This window comes from Rhincodon typus, chromosome 31, assembly GCF_021869965.1.
Source record: "Rhincodon typus isolate 14 chromosome 31, sRhiTyp1.1, whole genome shotgun sequence".
Lineage (NCBI taxonomy): Eukaryota > Metazoa > Chordata > Chondrichthyes > Orectolobiformes > Rhincodontidae > Rhincodon > Rhincodon typus.
In genome coordinates this window covers 17214532-17235029 of record NC_063362.1, presented here as the reverse complement: position 1 = coordinate 17235029, position 20498 = coordinate 17214532, and the positions used below count along the sequence as shown (strand labels likewise).

General features: G+C 41.2%; 1 long non-coding RNA gene across 1 annotated transcript in view; it reads right to left on the bottom strand.

Moving 5' to 3' along the window:
- Positions 1-11974, bottom strand: part of LOC125486623 — a 39576-nt gene extending 27602 nt beyond the window's left edge. The window contains exon 1 of the long non-coding RNA XR_007265258.1: positions 11847-11974. This is a non-coding gene — a long non-coding RNA (uncharacterized LOC125486623). The remainder of the gene's footprint in view (positions 1-11846) is intronic.
- Positions 11975-20498: the final 8524 nt, after the last annotated feature.

The following is a 20498-nucleotide window of genomic DNA, read 5'->3' as shown; positions in this document are numbered from 1 at the left end:
CACACTATGTAATCACTCACTGTCCATCCTAAACGTACTGGGCTGGGTTTTATGTCTGCAAATTGTGTGGGCCTCTTACCTTCCCTGTGCATGCAAAATAGATTGTGACAATGTTGGGTCAGCACAAAATATCATTGTATCTGTCCAAAATTATGAAAGGAGAGTGGAAGCAAAAATTGGAAGATTGTTTTTCCACTGCGCAATTTGAAATAACTAATTAACAAATTAATAGAATGCAATTTTGTATTGACTGCTCCAGTTTTTGCCTGTTGATTGAAATAAAGTTTTGGACATCACTTTCCATGAAAGAGTGGCAGAAGTGTGGAAAAAAAATACCTTGCTATAGGACCATGACTGCATGTAGCAGCAGAATGTTCTAGAGAACGTGACAGTATTTGTATGTTTTTTTGACTTCATTTGTTTAATAGCCTGAGTCTGACGTAAGAAGTAAGGAAGGGTTGAGAGACTGGGGACGTTTAAATTGGAAGCTACGATTAACTTCCTGTTCATGGCATTACCATTATCATACATGATCTCCTGTTCTACACTACCAACTCGGCACAAAGGCCTACTTTGTGCCATTACTTGGCTGCCTTCCCACCAGGCAGCTGCCAGCCAGTCTGACACTCGATTTTCCACACTGAGTTGGTGGAGGTGAGAGTGAACAGACAACTCACTTTCCATTCTGCTTCTCTCACACTGCCAAAGACCATAAAACCTAGCTGACACTGCAATCAATAACTTTCCTTCTATCATAAGATCAGAAGTTGGAATATTCGCTGATGGTTGCACAATGTTCAGTACCATTCATTACTTCTCAGAAACTGAAGCAGTCCCTGTCCATAGGCAGCAAGACCTGGACACCATCCAGATTTAGGCTGATGAGCTACTGTTTAAGAAAGGAGGTAACGAAAAGCCAGGGAAATATAGACCGGTGAGCCTGACATCAGTGGTGGTCAATTTATTGGAGGCAATACTGACGGACGGGATTTACATATATTTGGAAAGGCAAGGACTGATTAGGCACAGTCAACATGGCTTTGTGCATGGGAAATCATGTCTCACTAATTTGATTGAAGTTTTGAAGAAGCAAGAAAAGAACTGATGAAGGCAGAGCAGTGGATGTGATCTATATGGACTTCAGTAAGGCTTTTGACAAGGTTCCTCATGGTAGACTGGTTAGCCAGATTAGATCACATGGAATACAGGAAGAACTAATCATTTGGATACAGAACTGGCTCAAAGGTAAAAGACAGAGGGTGGTGTTAGAAGGTTGCTTTTCAGACTGGAGGCCTGTGATCAGCGGTGTGCCACAAGGATTGGTGCTGGGTCCACTGCTTTTTGTCATTTATATAAATGATTTGGATGTGAACATAGGAGGTATGGTTAGTAAGTTTGCAGATGAGACCAAAATTGGAGGCATAGTGGACACCGAAGAAGATTACCTCAGAGCACAACGGGACCTTGATCAGATGGGCCAATGGACCGAGGAGTGGCAGATGGACTTTAATCTAGATAAATGTGAGGTGCTGCATTTTGGAAAGGCAAATCAGGGCAGGACTTATACACTTAATGGTAAGGTCCTCGGGAGTGTTGCTGAACAAAGAGACCTTGGAGTGCAGGTTCATAGTCCCTTGAAAATGGAGTCCCAGGAGACAGGATAGTGAAGAAGGTGTTTGGCCAGTGTATTGAGTATAGGAGTTGGGAGGTCAAGTCACGGTTGCACAGGACATTGGTTAGGCCATTTTTGGAATACTGCATGCAATTCTGGTCTCCCTGGTATACGAAGGATGTTGTGAAACTTGAAAGGGTTCAGAAAAGATTTACAAGGATGTTGTCAGGTTTAGAGGGTTTGATCTATAGGGAGAGGCTGAATAGGCTGGGGCTATTTTCCCTGGAACGTCAGAGGCTGAGGGGTGACTTTATAGTGGTTTTTAAAATCATAAAGGGGCATGGATAGGGTACATAAACAAAGTCTTTTCCCCAGGATGGGGGAGTCCTAAACTACAGGGTGTGGATTTAAGGTGAGAGGGGAAAATCATTAAAAATCATTTAATTAAATCCAATAAATAATAAATTTACTTAAATTAAGGTATCGCTTGTAAAATCTTTGGCTTGATTAGGAAGTGGGATTGTGCTAATATTTTTGGATTGAGTCTGTGTGGGGATTCTGTGTGAATAGTTCAGCATAAACCACATCCCGCAGGATCCAGTGGGAGGAAGGAAGCTCTAAAATAATGATCCTATTATCCTGTAGAAGCGGCTTCCCCACAATCCGTGCCCATAATGATGGGCCCAGGGAGAGCAAACTTGCAGCTGGGTGATACAATGACTCAGGCTGTTCATCTATTCAGCATTGATTCTTCTTTAGAATCCTCCAAGGCGGACTTCAGGATACACAACAATACAAAGTTACCAAGCAGCCAAGTTCAGTACCCATGAGGACAGCCTCAACCAGGATCTTGGGTTTATGTCACACTACAGGTGACCCCACCACACTATACACTCTCTATCTCTCTCTCTCTCTCTCTCACAAACGCACACACAAATCTATGGGGTGAATTTGTATTTGCAGGTACATTTTATTTTATCTAGAAAGCACACAATTTATAGACAGTCAATCAATATGATGTTTTATAAATTCATGCTTTGGAAATAAAGCCAGTCTGACTCCAAACTAAGGCACAGGCAGATTCTAAACAAGGTCTCACACCTAATATGCATTGTTGGACCTAAAATGTCACCACTTCTTTACACTGATAAAACCTTCAGATCTCTCAGGACCATGACTAGAAAGGAATTTGGGGATTTACATATACATATTAATCAATTAAAACATTCCAACTGATTAAAGATTTATCATCCCTTAGGTTTGTTTAGTACATCCTCATAAATGGTGTGAACCTTTGATCTTTTACTTATAAATTCTGTGTCTGATGCTACCTCTCTCACTAACACCTGAATAAGAACTGAGGCTCCGAAAGCTTGTGTTTTCAAATAAATCTGTTGGACTATAACCTGGTGTTGTGTGATTTCCGACCTTGTCCAACGCAGTGCAACACTGGCACCTCCATATCATCTTTAGAATTTCTATGAATGGAACTTCATCATGATCCCAGATCCTTAATTATTCTATCTGTTTGATCTACTCAGTTAATGCTGCATGTGATATTCCAGCAATAAAGGGAAAGTCTAAACTGTTAGGCATCCTGGGATAATGAGAACGATGCGCGTAGCCAGTTGGCAATGGAGGCTGCAAAGCACCAAGACCCTAAAGAAAACACAGCTCACAGCCCTTTTATGTAAGAGGTGGTGCTTTCTGTTACCCAGCAACACAAAGTGATCAAGGGGAATCTATTTACCAACAGAATTCAGCCAGATAGTTTGAGTTGGATATGTGCTACTGGGGATGGGAAGTGAGAGGAAAGGAATAATCTGTAAGGCAGAGGATAATAGTAGAGACAACAGGACGAAAAGGTAAGAAAAAAGTAAAGGAGGACTCAGGGGATCAAAGGTAACATGAAGCAAAGGGAAAGGTTAGAAGGGGATTAATGGATTGTAAAATTTGGTGCAGCATTGGTTATAAACAGTGACTTCACTCTTTGGAATTATAGAATCCCTCCAATGTAGAAATAGGCCATTTGGCCCAACAAGTCCACACCAATCTCTGAAGAGCATCCCACCCAGATTCACACAACTGCGCCATCCCCCTGCCCTCTATCATGGCTAATTCGCATAACCTGCACATCCCTGGACACTATCGGCAGTTTGGCATGGCCAATCCTAACTGCACATCTTTGGACTGTGGGAAAAAACTAGAGCACCCAGAGGAGACCTAAACAAACACAGGGAGAATGTGCAAACTTCAAACAGACAGTCGCCTGAGGCTGGAATCAAACCCAGGTCCCTAGCACTGTGAGGCACTGTGCCACTCTAGAGTCAGCACCTTGCTTCACTCATTAGAACTCATCAAAGAAGCAGTGAATTAACAAGTGGCTTGTGATCTGTCAATGGACCAGTGGCAGCAGCTATTCACTCTAACCAGTCAATTATACCACTACTCTAATCTCCTCCTTCCCAATACCCCTTTTCTCACATAATCAATCCTGAACTGTTAGTGCAATGGCTGGAGGGACAGACTGATCTGCAACTAACCATCAATCCCAGTGAGAATGACCACCTTCAGGAAACCTGAACACCCAGTGACGATCAGCACCATCAAGGATAGATGAGGGATTAATGTTATAGGAGGGTGGTTAAGAAGACATTTAACACACTTGTCTTCATTGCTCAGACCTTTAAGTGTAGGAGTTGGGACGTCATGTTGAAGTTGTACAGGACATTGGTGAGGCCTCTACTGGAGTACAGTGTGCAGTTATGGTCGCCCTGCTGTAGGAAGGATATTATCAAATTGGAGAGAATTCAGAAAAGATTTACCGGGATTTTGCCAGGAATGGAGGGTTTGAGATATGAAAATAGACTGGATAGGTTGGAACTTTTTCCACTGGAGCGTAGGAGGTTGAGAAGTGACCTAATGGAGGTTTATAAAATAATGAGGAGTACAGATAAGATGAATGACTGGTGTCTTTTCCCTAAGGTGGAGGATTTCAAGACCCAGGGGCATATTTTAAAGGTCAGAAGAGAACGATTTAAAAAAGACATGGGGGCAAATATCTTACAAAAAGAGTGGCCCATGTGTAGAATGAACTTCCAGAGGAAGTGGTGGGTGCGGGTACAGTTACAACATTTAAAAGACATTTAGATAAGTACATGAATAAGAAACGTTTAGAGGGATATGGGCCAAGCTCAGGCAAGTCAGACCAGTTTAGTTTGGGATTATGGTCGGCATGGACTGATTGGACCAAAGGGTCTGTTTCTGTGCTGTATGATTCTGGCTCTATAAAAAGATAAAGGAAACTTTTTGATCGAATGTAGTTATGCAACAAATTTTTGCAAAAGGGTTGGTTGTGTTCAGTGTTCCATACCTGTTGGTGTTAACCATATCTCACTTAGTACTATACAACAGGAAGAGACAGAGTATCACTCTAGTTTGCAGGGATCAGAGCACTGATTATGGGTACGTGCTGGGTAATCAGTAACTTATTTTACTACTGAGAATACTTAGAGCAGATGTAATTATCAATCCATAAATAAGCCTGCAGTGTTTACCTTCAGCCAAACTGAGGTGTTATAAAAATATCTGGTGCTATCTCAGCCCTGAAATTTGATGTCAGCAGAAGGTTCTTGCAGCTGATGTCCATTCTTATCAGCAACAATTTATGTACAGCATGAAGGATCCTTTCTTTCTTCAATTTTATTGGTCTCTTGTCCAGCAAAACATAAATTCCTGTTTCGTTTGGGATTCTGCCACTGAAAATGTACTCCTCCCTCACCAGAGGTCCTTTGACCAAGTATGGAGTTCATTCACAACCTTCCTTCAATGTTTGCCTGATTGATCAACTTCCCTGCATAACGTCAAGACAATGGGCGCTGCCATGATATTTGACAGTGGAAGGCTTCATACTCAATTACCAAACCTGTCCTTACTGAATGTCCACACCTTGACGCTTCACAGCAGGAGCCTTAGCTGATTGCTTCCTACCTAGCCCTGGGTTTCTCACACCAATTCAACGTCTCTACATTTTCTAATTCATCCATGGGATGTAGGTGTCACTGAGTGCCTTAATTGCCCGTCTGTAACTGCTCTAGAGAAAGTGATGGTGAGCTGCCTTCTTTAACCACTGCAAGCTGTGTGATATATACTGCTGTTTTGAAGAGATTTCTAGGACTTCGACCCAATGATAGTGAAGGAATGGTGATATAGTTCCAAGTCAGAATGGTGCATGGCTTAAAGGTGAACTTGAAGATAGTGGTGTTTCCCTCCATCTGCTACCCTTGTCCTTCTAAGTGGTAGATATTGTGCTGCCCTATTGGTGTCCTGACTGATGTCAACTAATTCAACATTGATCAGGAATTGAACCTGGCACCTTCTGACATTAGTGGCTTGGTGTATAATAATTGCCGAAACACTTGGATCAGGCTAGATTTGAGATTGCAAATCCCTCTTTACTTATGTCACGCATGATATGAGCCTTTCCTTCATCGAACTCACTTGCACTGATATACAAAAGGGTTCAGTGAAGTTAAGTCTTCCTGGAATGTTGATGTGTTTTATCTTTCAGAAGCTGACAGATTTGTTGTATTTACGAACAAAGTAAAGATGAGAGGCAGACGTCTGGCCAAACTCCCAATACTTGGATAGTGGAACTTCATGTACATTATTCTCCATCAGTTAACTCCTTAGACAAGCAAATCTTGGACGAATTTCAAGACAATGGTTGTGAGATTTCTCACCAGCTCCACAGGCACTCAAACAATGCAAGCAAATTCTAGCGTATCTAAGACACCGTGTTCTCTCCATAATATATAAAGCACATCAATCATTACAGTCATAATCAACTCACAATGTCCTTCTCACTCATCAAATTCCTTCTGAAAGGACTAAAGTATATCAGTAACCTGAGCATTATGGGACATCCTGCTGAGAAAAGAAACACTTTCTGGCATCAAGCCTAATTCTTTATAGGCATGACCTTGAGTTGTAAAATCAGCAGCTGTTTCAAATATCTTCTCTAAATCTGTACATTAATAGCAAGCTTTGCACAGTGAGTCACATGATTCTCTGTTTTATATATGTAAAGATGTTTTCATCAGAAAGTTATTGAAAGTAAATGTGACAGTTCACAGGAGGAACAAAGAACTCGGGGCTGGTCTATTACAATGACATAACACGATAGCTGATGATTTTCATTATTGTGATGTGATACTTATGTTAGCTCCTGTAACATACATTTGAGACAGGGGTCAAATGGTACTGAGGAATTCAATGGACTTTTTTCTTTTATTGCATATCTGGTGTACACGTGACAATAATGGCATTTGCTGACCTGGGCTCAAGCTAAGAAATTCAGATGTACTATGACACACTTCCCTCAGCTTGTCGTGCTGCAAGTGGACTCAGAAAGCTGGGGGTTGAGACTTTTATACCATTAGTTTACATGCCACGATATACTGATCACATAATAAGAATGCCTCTTAAAGGTACATTGCACATCTGCTGCAGGACATAAGACTACAGTCTGTCCATCATATGGAAATATATCACATAACATCATGTAAAACATCAAGACTTTGATATTAACTGAAGGGTGACCTTACAGAGATTTGTAAAAATCACAAGGGACATAGAAAAAGACGAATAGCCAGGGTCTTTTCCTAAGGGTAGGGGGTCCAAAACTAGAGGGCACTGGTTTAAGGTGACAGCAGAAAGATTTAAAACAGACCTGAGAGGCAACTTTTTCACACGGAAGGTGGTGTGTATATGGAATGATCTGTTGGAGGAAGTGGTAGAGGCAGGTACAATTATGACATTTACATGGATAGGAATGTTTAGATAGATTTGGGCCAAATGCAGAAAAATGAGACTAGTTCAGTTTAGGAAACCTGAGCAGCATGGATGAGTTGGCCGTAGGACTTATTTCTGTACTGTATGACTCTATGACTTGATAACAGTCAAGCTCACACATAAGTTGGGGTGGAGGGGGAAGATCAGTTAAAAGTCCATAAACAGGGTATAGACCTCCACATCTCCACATGAATTCATGCCCCAACAATTCAGAACTGAATGTCCTGTAAAGCTTGTGAGAGAACAAGTTTTTTCCTGTTGCACATTCAGATAACAAAGGAAAGAGCTAAGAAATGACCAATTTCAAGAAACTTCAACTGGCAACTAACTTCCAGTTCACTTCAGTATGTGCTTATTCACACCACTTTCCTGCCTGGGCAACAATCCTCAGGAAACAAGGTTTATAAAGCATTATCATATTATACAGCTAATTAGCCAAAGCATGTTTCAAACCCTGCAGATCAGAAACAATGCCATGGGAGATCTATTAATAGCTTCAAAAGTTCAGCCATATTTCACCAAGTGAATAAAGTTGAACTTACCACTAAAGATCAAAGTATACATACCATTCTGCTTACTCCGTAAAGGCCCAATCTGTTTCCACTGTCAAGTTCGAAATTAAAACAAACTAGCCTAGTGACCACCATGTGACCATTTTCAATTGTTGTAAAAATCCACCTGGTTCACTAATATCCACTGGGAAGGAAAGCGGCAATCCTTACCTGGCCAGCCTGCATGTGACTCCAAACCCAAAGCAATATGGTTGACTCTTAATTGCCTTCTGAAATGGCCTAGAGAACCAAACAGTTGAAGGGCAACTGGGAATGATCAACAAATGCCAGTCTTGCCAGCAATGTCTACATCCCACACAAGTGTATTAAAAAACCATTACTAGTTACGAAGAACAACCTGAAGTCAATGGTCCAATTGTGACATCCCAAACCTTTATATAACTAAGCAAGCATGAGTCTAGCTTTGGAATTCATTGGCTTTCACATTTTTTGGGAATGATCAGTAACTTTTGGAATCCTGAAAGAGATCATTCTGGTATTTTCTGTTTTTATTACACATTTCCATTACTGTAGTCACAATTCTTTTATTTCTGTTTATTTTTATATTGGCTACATGATTTCCTCAATTTGGCAATGTTTATTGAAATACTTCCAAAAAGTTTTCATTTAAGTTTATACATATTTACCTGCAATCAATCCAGCTAAGACTGATTTTTCTGCAGTAACTTGGCTACTGTCAGTGTGTAGCCCCACATTGTATCTAATGTCATGACTTCGTCAACTGCTGATTCTTGCTCAGGATTGGTTTCACTTGCACACCTGGTACCTCAATTGAGTCACCACATTGAAAGCACAAACATATGCAGAGTCAGCAAGCTGCTCAGCTAAAGTAGCTATCAAATAAGGCATATCTTGCCTCATCTAACTTCCACATCATTTACCTTTCAGACAGGTGTCAGTGCACCAGAGCTGGGATCCTGGCTAATTTCCCCTCACACACCCAATGGTGTTCAGAACAGATTTTGTTCACCCAATGTTAAACCTGCAGCACCTAATGAACACTCAAACAACTCATTCAGGTTGTTAAGATCTTTCATTTTACATCTCAATCGTTTGGAGATAACCTGTGGTATCACTGACAAGGAAGCGTCTACGTCCCAAATCAGTTTAAAGTGGCTCAAGTTTGTAACATCCAACTGGCCTGCAGCTGATCCAGACTGTTCATCTCCTGACAAAAAAACATGACCAGCACGTCCTGACACATATTTCAATACCTTGACTTTTTGCATAATAGGAGTGAATCATAAAGGGTTTGATTCATTGAAATTCTATTCAGTGGGAGTGAATAAGAAGAGATTTTGTCCATTGTACTTCTGGAGTGAATATGAGTGGGTTTGGCCTTGCAATGGACGTATATGCACTAATTTGTGATCATTGGGATTCTGGAATAATTTGGAGTCAATAAGAAGGGCTTAAATCCATTGGGATTGTAGACAATGGGATCAGGCCAATCAAATGAATTTTGTGAACATTGGCTTTTATTCAAAATTTCCAAGATTTGCAGTACGTTACTTTTGTCTTTGAATAAGTGCTGTATTGATCCTAAAATGACTGTGGTAATAGATGGATCTTTGGGTTAACAAGTACTCCAAAACTAATTGTTGAGTTGGCAACATCCAAAATATGACAAGAAACATCTTTTTCCAAAGGAAAGTGTAGAATATCTTCAAAATGACAGTAATTTTATTATTTTTTCGGTTTTAAATGTAATAATAAGCAAGTACACCTTTTTAAAAAGGAGGACCCTGCTACCTAAGGGTACAAGCTTATAGGACTCTGAGTGACATGGCTGTGGCGACATGTATGACAGAATCAGATGACAAATACACCTCGGTACTTGCTCCTAAAGACCCCTATGTTGGAAACCGGCCACCAATATCTCACAGCACGCTCCATGGCCATTAGCCACATCCATCCCACATCCATGGACGTTGGCATCTGATGTGTACCAGCCTCTGAGAATCATCATGGCACATCTCTGATTCATTTTACGATGCTTCTGCACTTCAGTGTTGCACCTGGGACTGTACCAGTTACCATCACAGTAATGCTGCAGCCAGGACACTGTGCACTCAGAGACACCCAGCTCATTGACTGGGCCAGGCTACATCTCTGGCCTTCCATTCGCTGTCATAGCACCCGGTCACTTGGTTTTACTGGATGCTCACAGCATCCTGCCTTGCATTGCCTTGCCTTACCTATTTTGAGCTTTGTTCCCTCACGAGCAATACTATTCTCAAATTACTGCTGTTGCCTTGCTGTTTAGCACAAATACAAAGCCCGGAGCTTGTCATGATTGTCAGCATGCCTAAGTTAATTAAATGGGGATAGTCTTTGCTTAGGAGTTCCCAGCACAGTAAATCAAGGGCAGCCTCCGATACTTGTCCAGAGCCTGCTCAAAGCAATCAGAGTCAGGGTCATCTCCACATAAAGTTGATGAGCTAATTGTTGGGCAACCCACCAATTGCCTTGGTTCTTTCTAACCTGCTGTGGGCTGTTTTCCTCATGGAGCGAGAGAGAGAAAGAGAGGCAGGCACTAGGGAAGATGAAAGTGGATGGCATAGCAATTACTGCTTGCACAGGTGGGGAGGTTTCCCAAGCAGAGAGGGAATGCAGGGTTAATGGTATTAGGGGTTTGAGTGGATGATGGCGAGTGAGAGAATATGATGGATGTGATAGTGAGGTTAGAAGAGTATAAGGTTTGGTGGGAGATGTGTACACTAGCAGAAATAGGGTGAATGTGAGGTAATGGAGAAAAGATGATGATGCTTACCCTGGAGAGTGGAGAGGGACATTGGCCTCCTACAGTTCTGTGAATTTCCCCAGACAGCTGAGACTGCTTTAACTCATGTGGGAAACGCGGACCAAGTTGGCATGGTCTGGTGATCTACTGCTGATCCTGGAGGAACAGGATGTCCTGCATAGGCATCACCCCATCCCCCAGGACCTTGCCCACAAAATGTGGCACTGATTTCCACTTGTCTGTTATATTTGAGGCAAATGTCAGCAACTTTGTAGGCAGTTCTGGACTATCAGTGTTGTCCTGGTGCAACATGGGCCTTCAAACATGGGCGTGGGTGCAATGGATAACAGTCTTTCAGTACCACATTGTTTTGGCAATAGTGGGTGGCAAGATGGGGCAGAATTGGATGCAAGAGGTGCCATAGGGAGCTAGTAATTAATGAGATGAGTTTGGTAAAATATGACAAGAGAACTAGCTAGACCTTATGGTGATAAGGTGATAAATAGGGAGACAGGGGGAGGCGGATAGAAGATGGATAGGGTTCCCTTATCCACCTTCTATCCGCCTCCCCCTCTCTCCCTATTTATTTCAGAATCCCCTTCCCCTCCCCCATGTCTGAAGAAGGGTCTAGGCCCGAAACATCAGCTTTCCTGCTCCTCTGACGCTGCTTGGCCTGCTGTGTTCATCCAGCTCTACACCTTGTTATCTTTGAATTACCTGATCTCAGTTGGGGCAGTTGAGATGCTGCAATTGACCTCAGGATCCAAGTTAGCGAAAGGAAAACCAAACAAGGTACTTGCTATTTAGCATGTGCAGCAATCCCTGTTGGAAAGTTCATTTGTTGAATTAGGGGGATGGGATCTTGTTTAACTGAGATGTTTCACTCCATCTAGATGTTCCATATCGATGAAAATCCAATAGGAAAATTAGTGAGCCAAGATTCCCTTGCCAATCAGGCTTCACATCTGTTGTTCAAAATTCCAAACTGCTGATTAAGGTTCTCAACCGCTATTGAGATTTCTGCTCATGATCGAGATTTGCCTTTGTAATTGAAATTCACACTCACCACTGGAGATTCCAGTTTGTAATTCAGATTCCCATAAAGATTCCCACTCATGATTGATAGTCCCATGCATTTATCGAAGTTTCCTTCTCAAACATTCCCTTTCACCTTCTCTTGATAGGTCTGTTTGAGAAAATGGGATACTTTTTTTTAATACATGATCAGAAACATTTGCAATAGCATATTTTCATTAACCCTCTGAAGTTTAGTGCATAGTGACAGACAGTCTAAGAATCTCTAGCATCAACTTCTGGTCTGTAATGAGTTGGCTGATTTCTGCCAGGTGAAACAGTCTGAGCTTTTTTTGGCCTCAGCCCTCTTGAGTTAGGGGGCAACAAAAAACCTCTGGAATTCCTACTCTTAAGCATCATCCTGTGATATTTGCTACAGTGTGCAGTAGATGTTAGGTGAGAATAGGATTTTGCTGTTTTGGGATGCTACCCACAGCCAAATAGCCTGGCAGCATTAAGAATCTAACTTCAAGCCTAAAGAATGGCCATTTGGTTGGGGTATCAAAGGCTGCTGCTGATTTTTGAATTCTACACCAGAGTCATTTTCAGGAGGAGAGGGATTTGAGGATGAAACCGAAGGAAAATAATGAAGAGAGGGATAGTATTTTTAACTTCCATTTAAAGTTTCTCATCCCTTTAAAAAAGTTGAGAAACCATAGCCACATTTATAGTGCCAGAGCTGGATCTGAGTGAGTTCTGTATAAATTAGGTGAATAGGGTGGGACTGTATCCACACTGCCCCCAGACTAAGTTACTAAGCAACACAGAGATGGTGAGTCAGGCATAATAAACCCTGACATGCAGGAAATTAGGTCACGCATTGGAATGTGCCACTGGCACCCTGTAAGGAGACAGTTTATTTTTAATCTCATCACAGTCTTTCACACTCATAAAACACTCACCAGCTTTACCTTTAAGCGTCTTTCATCATTCTGTGGAAATCAGCCCACACTTCCGAATTTCCAGTAACCAGGGCCCTACTTTTGATGCCTCAGGAACATGTCATAAAATTCCCTAAGGGGCTGGGAGAGTCAGACTTTCTAAAAATTATCTCTTGACTTTCAAACATATTTCAAGTATTGCCCCATGTAGATATTGTTTCAGTCACCACTGCTGGTTTTAGTATTTTGTTTTTTGGATTGCATTCCAAAATTGCATTCTGCTCCAATTCATTTGTTTTGGTTTAAAAGATTCATCATGTTTGTTTTATTTTTGAGTCTTACACATATTTCTACCTTTGTTTTTCGTGATGTGTGTAGATACCCAAAATTGTGTAGAGGTTTTGAAAACAATCTACTCAGAAAACAATCCAAGGATAGTTAACCAGTGTATAAACTTTTCCAGTACATATTCTAGAGGAGATAGAGTGAGATTATCAGAGGCAACACTAAAGACTTTGTCCAATGGGTGTCAAAGCAATAAATGCTGCAAAGCTTAACAGTTCAATATGTGTTAATGCAGGTTCATCCACGGCCATGCAGGAAAGATTACAATCCCCACAAACAGATAACAATACGGTGTCAGGTCTGGGTTGGTTATCAATGAGCTTGGCTGTTCAGTCAACATTCAGAGAGCAAATTTCTTGTCAGAGATCTGGAGACATAGCCTAGAGTTATTTAAGAAACAAATACATACCAAGGTCAGGAAATTGGGATAGATACGCTGAGATGAGTCGAATGGTCTTTCTCACTTACACCTGTGACCTAATGATCTGATGTAAATAGCTCATCTAGACTATTCTTTGCTAAATACACGAGTCAGAGTCAACGTCTGCAAAGAATCCCAGCAAGAGTTATCACAGGAAGGGAGATGGAATTCCATTTTGAATTGACATCTGCAGAAGTTGAGAAGGGAGAGCTGAACCCCAGTGAGAGTCAGCACCTTCAGGAGAGGAGGGGGAGCTGAACCCCAGTGACAGCCAGCACCCTCAGGAGGGGCGGTGGTTGGGGGGGGCGGCGGTGGGGAAGCTGTACCCTGGGGAGAGTCAGCACCTTCAGCAGGGGAGGGGGAGCTGTACCCCAGGGAGAGACAGCACCTTCAGGAGAGGAGAGGGAGCTGTCCCAGTGACAGTCAGCAAATTCAGGAAGAAAGATTTGAAAATTCTGCTTACGAATATGTATGCTTAACCTGAAGATAATTTGTTCTGTGGTAAGTCATTAAGTAAGGGTGGTGATTAATAGTTAGATGTTTTAATGCTCACCTGGGCCCCCTCATGCCCTCTCCCAATCCAAACCAGCAGTTTTGAGGAGTAATACATTCACAGACACAGCGTTGACTGAATTGTGGTTTCCGTTCCATCTGACTCAAATTCCAGAACTAAAATTAGATTCTCCATGGCCTGGAACACATTTCCTAACTCACAGGGCACACCACACAGTGAAGGCAAATCACTTAACCTTTTGTTCTCCAAGTCCCAACTGTGTTTGTGGTACAGAATCAAAAAGTTAATTTAATCCCCACTGCACAACTCTTACTCAGAAGTTTCAATTTAGGCACTCCATAATTCCATATAAGTTAAGTCACAGGTTCAGCTTAGTGGTGAATGAATTGGAGTTCTGCTAATGTATCTGGCACTATACCTTGTACATAGTCACTAAGCCATTGACAGAGTTCAGGCCATCTAATTATAGTGAACCAGTATACTCCTTACACTTAAGGTACTGAAACACCATCTCTGCAAATTGCAACACTAAACTGCTCAATATGAGGGGATCAGCATTCTGATGAAACAGTCTCAGACAGACGAATCGTACACCAATAGAAATAACATAGAAAGAGAGATCAGATGGGCCAAATGTGAGACAGACTAAGATGCATTTGGAGTGGATATGTGTAAATGCATATAGCGTAATAAATAATGCTACAGGCAGTTCACCACTTTAAACTATGATATAGTGGTTCATCAAAGATGAAGACTGGGAACAAAGTATTCTTCACCCATGAATACATGGCACGTAGGGGGATGATGAAAAAGGGAGGTGTACAGAAATAAGTGATTATAGTACTGAGAGGGATGATACAGTTGGGAAAGCAATGATAGTGGGTCAGAGTTTCATGTCTGTCAAAATTGGAATGACCTGGACAATTAGACAGATTTAAAAATTGTATTCTGACTTAAGTTCCATCTTGTGCATGTAATGAGTCAATACACAGCACTCCCAGCTTTGCCTGTTGTATTGTAGGAACGAACATTTTAGAACCCTCCTTCGACTCCTAATTCCATGGATCCATGCCTGTTTTTTTAGGAGACATAATCTAGAGAAATCATGAACCTTAAGGGAAGCCTGTTTTGGAATCAAGAACTTTTTGTCAGGTACATTTTACAGATCTTGCCAACTTCAACTGTCATAATTAGATGCCGTGTGATACATTAATAATGCTATTAATACAGGAATTGATTATAATATATTGCCTTAAAAGGTAAATGACCATTAAATTGACTAGCATTGTGTAAGTTTTTCTATGCATTAGAGCATTTTATCCAGTGGATAAAGCCCTCTTTTGCATTTGATTGAAAATCTGACTCTTATGTTTCATTTGGTCATTGTGTGTTCACCTTTCTGTTTATTTAAGATATGGCAATCTACTGATCTACTTTTGAAAAACTTTTCCAGTATACCCACTATGGCCAGAACTCACGAGTATTTAAAATATTCAATCAACTCAAAACAGACAAGCATCCATTCAAACTTGCCTTAATGAAATGCTTATTCCTACAAAATGCTCATAAAATTTCAAATCCAAAAACATAATTCTGTCATAAAACTGCCAAGCAAAAAAACAATGTTTCCTTCAAGGCCTTCACCACCCTTCACAGGCTAAATTCATCTGTGGCTTTCCAAGCTTAGCCAAGCATTCATAATCAAATTATATTGCACAATTGTGTGAACAAGGATTCTAAAACTGAATACGTTATAACCTTTGAAGTGAGTCTTGGTCTAACAAATGGCTATCTGGCTCAACAGATTACTGTCTTCTTTAATTGACAGGTTAGCCATTGGTTCAGAGATAGTAGGAACTGCAGATGCTGGAGAATCCGAGACAACAAGGTGCAGGGCTGGATGAACACAGCAGGCCAAGCAGCATCATAGGAGCAGAGAGGCTGACATTTCGGGCCTAGACCCTTCATCAGAAAAGGGGGAGGGGAAGGGGGTTTTGAAATAAATAGGGACAGAGTGGGAGGCGGATAGAAGATGGATAGAGGAGAAGATAGGTGGAGAGGAAACAAACAGGTCGAAGAGGCGGGGATGGAGCCAGTAAAGGTGAGTGTAGGTAGGGAGTTAGGAAGGGGATAGGTCAGTCCAGGGAGGACGGACAGGTCAAGGGGGCGGGATGAGGTTGGTCGGTAGGAGATGGAGGTGCGGCTTGAGGTGGGAGGAGGGGATAGGTGGGAGGAAGAACAGGTTAAGGAGGCAGGGACGAGCTGGACTGGTTTTGGGATGCGGTAGGGGGAGGGGAGATTTTGAAACTTGTGAAATCCACATTGATACCATTGGGCTGCAGGGTTCCCAAGCGGAATATGAGTTGCTGTTCCTGCAACCTTCGGGTGGCATCGTTGTGGCACTGCAGGAGGCCCAGGATGGACATGTCGTCTGAGGAATGGGAGGGGGAGTTGAAATGGTTCGCGACTGGGAGGTGCAGTTGTTTATTGCGAACCGAGCGTAGGTGTTCTGCAAAGCGGTCCCCGAGTCTCCGTCTTAGCCATTGGTTCAACCTGTTTAACTTAATGAGTTAAATGAATTGACAATTGTTGATCTAAGACTAATTGAAACAAAACCTAACACATAAAACAGAACAAGGAAAGGCCTCAAAAGAGGAAATGACTTGATTACAGATTGGACAAATTCCCCTTTTGTAAAATACAAACAACACTGCTCTCGTATACCTATCATTTTAATCTATTTCTGACATACTGAACTGATTTCTTCCTATGTTAATTAATATTTTCTCCTTCTGTCCAAACTCTTCCTATCAATATGAGTGACTCTTCCGTGCCCTCTGTTACTTTACTAGTTTTCAGTTTCTTAGCTATGGCCATCCACTATTCACCAGAGGTACCACCTCTCTATTGTACCTTAACCCCCATCAAGATGGCCTGAGGGTTCTCTACTTCTTCCTTAAATCAAGGCTCAACGACTCCTCATTTATCACCATTCTCCTCTTCATGGTTGAACATGTTCTCAAATTGAACTGCACAAGTTCAATTTGCAAATCATTACCAAACATAGGCTCACATACCCAAGAAGAACCTTGTCTGCCCTACATGTTACTTGAACTTGAAATATATTCAGAATCATCAGTACTGTTGGATGACACTTTGTCTTAACTAACGTGTCCTTTTTGCTCAGCTACTCCATTCTTCAGATTAGATTCTGAACCCAGGCTGCACATGTAGAGGAGGGACCACTCACCTTTGTCCAGGAAAATATTCCTCCCACAATCAACAGCACCGTGAGCAAACTAGCAGGTCATTATTGCCTTTTGTGGGATCTTGCTTTATGTAAAATAACTACTATGTTTAACTGCAGTAGCAACATTTGAAATTAGTTCATTGTATGTCAGAAACTTTGAGATTTTTCTCAGAGGTATGGATGGGCCTGTGCTTCACTAAGCTCACCAGTTACTGGCATCTGTATTGAATCTTTCAATGCTTCAAGATTATCCAGTTCCCCTGTTTGTACTTATTTGAACATTTCTTCATTTGGCTTTTATCCCATTCATTCTTTACCAGCTGATTGTTTAGTGACAGGCCATAAATATGTCAAAGATTAATCTTCACTTAGCACTGAAACAGTCTGCTGAAAGTTCTAGAAGATATTCTACACTTGAAATCAGCAAAATGCAGGACAAGATTCAATTTGGAGAGAGCATCAGTTGCAGTGACATCACAACTGTAATCACTATAACCTCAGCATGAGTGGAAGAGATCTGCAGTGACCATCACTCTCTAAATTGTTTTGTCGGTTCCCAACTCCCCTCACCGATATCCCTTTTGATAACATATGGTGAAGTAGAGCGGTAATGTTTAGTGGGATGGGGAGATTTTAGATCAAATATGATTAAAAATATAATTGCCTGGAAATTAGTCCATGTAGTGGCAACTTTTCAAACTCGATATGGGAAGCAAGAATTACACATACACACCTAACTAGAAGTGGATTGCCTGTTACATACTTATGTAGAGAGAACTCTGTACCCATGTTAGTAATAGCTGTTGGATCCTTTCCAAATGTAAATTAGAAGTACTTCTTTGAGATCACTTCATCAAGACAAATTAACTATTCAGCAGTCTGCTCTGTTGCATGTGAGGAAAACAGCCTGAGGAACAGCCTGTTAACTCAAGCAAGAGGATGAGTGAGTTAACATGAATGCAGTGCCAGAATAGTTCTCTTGGCCTTATGATAAATGATCTCATTGCTTCCCCACCTCGTCATCACTGCCACTCCTGCATTTGACACCTGATCTTCCTACTCTAACCTTCAACTTCTCACTCATGAATACCGGATCCCAATGCAAGACCAGCCCCATAACCTAGAGAAATGGGCACAGTCATTGTGAGTGTTGGTGTGTGTGTAAGAGAGAAGTAAAGTTTGAATGTACAGTTTGTATTGGTGACTATTGCACACTACAGAAGGAGATTGGCTCCCCCTAGCAGATTGAAATTGAACAAATTATTAACTAGGATCAAGCTGAGTCTCAGTAAGTATACCAACGATGAACTGAAGGAAATGCTTAAATTTATACAGCACCTTTCACAACCACAAAATATCCCAAAGCATTTCAGAGAAAAGTAAGTACTTCTGAAGCATAGTTGCTGTTACAACGTAGGAATTGTGTTAGCCAACTTATACACAGCAAGCTTCCATGAACAGAGATGTGACGATTAGTGTATAATCAGTTTTAGAGTTATTGCTTGAGGATAAGCATTAACAAGGATTCTGGGGTGAACTCTCCTGTTCTTCTTTGAATCAGTGCCATGGAATCTTTTCTATCTGCCTGAGAGGGCAATGGGACATCAGATCCAATGCTGTCTCTGAAAGTATTCAAGAGATATACAGTAATTAACTGACTTGTTGGAGAAGAAATGTTGAAGCTGATTGTCAATTAGTGGTGGAGGATTTTGTAATCTCTGAATTTGAAGGCATATATTTTGAATCCAAGGGCAGCCTAACTTGTACTGCATTTCTCATCTTTTTGTGCACTTCTCTTAGTGAGATCTGTTTTTGAAAGGAGAAGTGGTGGAACCCAGAATGAATCAAGAGTGTTATTTCTGTACATGGTAAAATATTGTTCATGGTCACAAAATTCACTCCTAGTCATTTAGTGGGCTCATGGGAATGTAAGGACAAAAATTATGACCCGTTTGAAGGTTACATTGTAGTTGAGCAGTTATTCAGAGCCTGAAACATGCCTAGTTCAGTCTCACTCTGATACTTCCTACAGGTGGGAACATCACAAAAATCACAACTTCTATCCTGCACTCTCACTCAGCCAGGAGGAAGCTTCAGGAATGATGAATTAGACTGAAGGGGAAATAAGGGAGGTAGGACTCTTATGTTGGCCTGAGGATCTTTTGACTAGTGTGAGACTGAATGACAACATGTTCACCTCTTTAGAGAGTGATAGTTTCCAGTTAGATTTGTACAAAAATTCAGCAGATTTCATTGACCAAAAAAAAACAGATTTCTTGAACTTAATGTCATAGGATTTGTAACTAGTGTACTTGTCTATCCCATTATTGTTACGCAGTAGTTCTGAGTTACAGGTTAATCATGACAGCACATCAGCTTAAATGAAACTGGTCTATTTGAAACTCCTAGAGTCAGCTGACTTTATGAACAAGACGGTGTCCTAATGCAGTGTGTAGTAAAGATCAGTTAGTGACTAAGGAGAATCCCTGTGTACGTGGATTATCTGGGGTGGAATGGAAGCAATACCTTCCTGTTCTTAAAGTTATCCTGTTGGCTCCTCATTTGAAATGTTAGTTCGACTTGTGTTGTGATCTCAGTAGAGGTTGATATCATTTTTAAAAAGTTGTTCACTGGCTCAGAACTTGAGTATTGTTGAAAACAAGATCATTTTGTCAAAGATTTCATCTTGCACTCATCAGAACAATTCACAAGAATACCAATTCAAGAGGGAAAGCAACAATTATACTGCATGAAAGGGGAGTGCTAATTGATTGGAAAGTTGACTGTAATTGATTTAAACAAAACCTGGCATTAATTGGTGCATTTGCCAAGGCAATACTCTCCCAATCAGAATTCTGTTGCGAATGATAGAGTCAAAATTTTTTCTACTTGTGATTGTGACAATACTATGGCTTTAAGAGGCATATTTTGTCCTTTTTTTTGTGAAGAGAGGTTGAGACAGAGGTGATGACCAGTCTGATCCAAGCCAATAAAGTAAACAACTTGTGAAACATTGGTGATTTTTTAAAGTGGAACAATAGAAGCAACATGAATAGGTGGGGTCAAGCTCCCACAGAACCAGGATATTAGTTTAGCTTTCACCAGATACTGGGGTCTTGAAGCTGGATGTGGAAGCTGCTACTGCTCTTTCTGTTACAGATAAAAGCCAGGGTACTCTTCCTGCTACCAGAATCGCAAGTGAGACAATATATTTTACTGAATTTGTCTTTGCC